Consider the following 3011-nt stretch of genomic DNA (forward strand, 5'->3'; position numbering starts at 1 on the left):
TTGGTTGACAGTGTAATAATCTTCTGTTCCCAGCTGTTGATATACTAGTTGCACCTTATCACCTTTAGAAAATCCTTCAGTTGGGATTTTCTTGTTCTTCCACCCTTTGTGAGCCTTATTCTTGCTCTTCATCCTTTTCTTTCTTGTTGATCTTTCTTTCTTGACACTGACTTGGGTTGTGATACCTTCCTTCTTGTTTATCACCCCTACTTCCTTTTGAATTCCTTTTTGTTCTTGCAACTACTTGTTTTTCTGTTCTACTGCTTTGTCGGTTGCTTGCTTTGGAAGGAAGTCACCACTTGTTTTGCTTGTTTCTTCATTCCTCTGTAATTCTGGAAAGACTTTCAAGGTGATGCTCTCCTCATGCATCCTGAGGGTTAACTCTCCCTGCTCTATATCCACAATGGCTCTAGTAGTGGCCAAAAATGGTCGGCCAAGAATTATGGAGTCATTTCCATTTTCTGATGAATCCAGGATCACAAAATCAGCCGGATAGATGAACTTGTCAACCTTAACTAAAAGGTTCTCAATCAGCCCTTTAGGATATACTACTGATTGGTCCACCAACTCCAAGGACATCTGTATTGGTTTCACCTCCTCTATGCCAAGCTTTTTCACTAAAGAAGATGGGATTAGATTTATGCTTACTCCTAAATCACACATTCCCTTGTTGATGAATAGGCTTCCAATAGTGCAGTGTAGGAAGAAGCCTCCAGGATCTTCAAGCTTGAGAGGGAGCCCTTTTTTGATTAGTGCACTACATTCTTCACTGAGCATTACAGTCTCCTTCTCATTCCAACTTCTCTTCTTGTTGATGAGCTCCTTCAAGAACTTGGCATACAGAGGCATTTGCTCCAATGCCTCAGCTAAAGGTATGTTGATTTCCAGCTTCTTGAAAGTCTCAAGAAATTTGTGGAAATGCTAATCCTTTGTCTCTTTGTGAAATCTCTGTGGATAAGGCAGTGGTGGTGTTGAGCTCTTCTACACTTGATGTTGTTTTGGATTTGGTTCTTCCATAATCGGCTTTCCTTTCTTTAGATTCTGTGGTTTGTTGTTTTCCTCTTCTTTAGATTCTGTGGTTCGTTGTTTTCCTCTATGAGTTTTTCTGGGACATTCTTGCTTAACATGTCCTTGTTGATGGCTTCATCATTCTTTGTGGGCTCACTGTCATTATTCTTGGTTGCTCCTTGGTTACCATCCACTAACACTTTTCCACTTCTTAGTTGCATGACCTTGCATTCTTCCTTTGGGTTGGGAATGGTGTCACTTGGTAGTGAGCTTGATGGTTTTTCAATAGAAATCTGTTTGGAGATTTGCCCAATTTGCCTTTCTAAGTTCTTCATGAAAGCTTCTTGGTTCTTTGTTGTCAATTCTTGGTTCTTCATCATTTTCTCCATGAGCATCTCTAGATTAGTGATCCTCTGAGAGTCTTGTGAGATTGGTTGGTTTTGGGGTGTTGATGGATGATGATAGGTATTTTCATTTGTTGGGTGGTTATTGGGTGGATAATGGTTAGAGTTGGGGTAATTATTTTGTGGTTTTCTGTATGTATTTCGGTTAGTGTTTGGATGGGGGTTGTGGTTTGTGCTTTTCCAATTGTTCTGACTTGAGTTTCTTTGCCATGGTTATTGGTTTTGATTATGGTTGTCTCCCCATCTGAGGTTGGGATGGTTCTTCCAAGATGGATTATAAGTATCACCATAGACTTCATTAGTTCCAGGATTTTGGTTGTGCATGTATTGGACTTGCTCTTGCTGTTGCTCCTCTTGAGTTTCTTCACTTTGCACCCAAGTAGTTGGTGGTTGGCTTGTGGCACTCACTGATGCAACTTGCAAGCCATCAATCCTTTTGGCCATTTGCTCAAACTGTTGTTGAATCTGCTGCTGCATTATCTTGTTCTGAGCTAGAATTGAATCCACTCCCTCCAACTCCATTACTCCTCTTCTTTGTGATGGTTGGCGTTGTCTTTGATGAGCAAAGAAATATTGATTATTGGCCACCATATCAATGAGATTTTGAGCTTCCTCTGTAGTTTTCATGAGTTGCAAAGAGCCTCCAGCTGAATGATCAAGTGCTTCTTGAGCCTTAAGAGTGAGTCCCTCATAGAAGTTCTGCAGCTTGTCCCACTCAGTGAACATCTCTGGTGGACATTTCCTCAATAGTGCCTTATATCTTTCCCATGCTTCATATAAGTTTTCTTATCAGGAGGCACACCATTGGTTTTCACAGTGTCACAGATTCTCAAGAAGGTAGATAAATGTTGATTTGGGTCCTCCAAAGGTCCTCCTCCAAAAGAACAGTTGTTCTGAACCAAAGTGATGAGTTGTGGCTTTAATTCAAAATTGTTTGCATTGACATTAGGAGTAAGAATGCTACTTCCACAGTGTCTAGCATTTGCAAATGTATATGAAGCCAGGACTCTTTGTTGTTGTTGGTTATTGTTGGCCCCTCCTCCTGGTTGATTGAGATCTCCTTCCATTTCTTGGAATTCCTCCTCAGATTCTTTCTCTCCAATAACGTTCTTCCCTCTTTCGGCTCTTCTTATTCTCCGAAGAGTTCTTTGGTCAATTTCAGAGAGGACAGGGGAAGATCTTCCTGTACCTGACATACAAACACACAACGATAAACACACAGATCCAGAAAACCAATGAAACTTCAATCTATAGCTAGAATGAAGTTTTAGTTAGTTTAAGCAAAAATTCAAACAGTTAGTGTGTTAGTCAAAATTAGAAGAACAGAAAAGAAAAAGTGCTTGATCTAGATCTCCACTTCACTTAATCATTGTCAATCTATTTCAATCCCCGGCAACGATCCAACACAAAACTCACCGGCAAGTGTACCGGGTCGCATCAAGTAATAATAACTCACATGAGTGAGGTCGATCCCACAGGGATTGAAGGATTGAGCAATTTTAGTTTAGTGGTTGATTTATTCAAGTGAATCAAATGTTGGTTGAGTGATTTATCTTTAACAGAAGCTAAATTGCTTGGAATATAAAGGGAAAAGGGGAA

The sequence above is a fragment of the Arachis duranensis genome, chromosome 6 (assembly GCF_000817695.3).
Source record: "Arachis duranensis cultivar V14167 chromosome 6, aradu.V14167.gnm2.J7QH, whole genome shotgun sequence".
Taxonomy (NCBI): Eukaryota; Viridiplantae; Streptophyta; class Magnoliopsida; order Fabales; family Fabaceae; genus Arachis; species Arachis duranensis.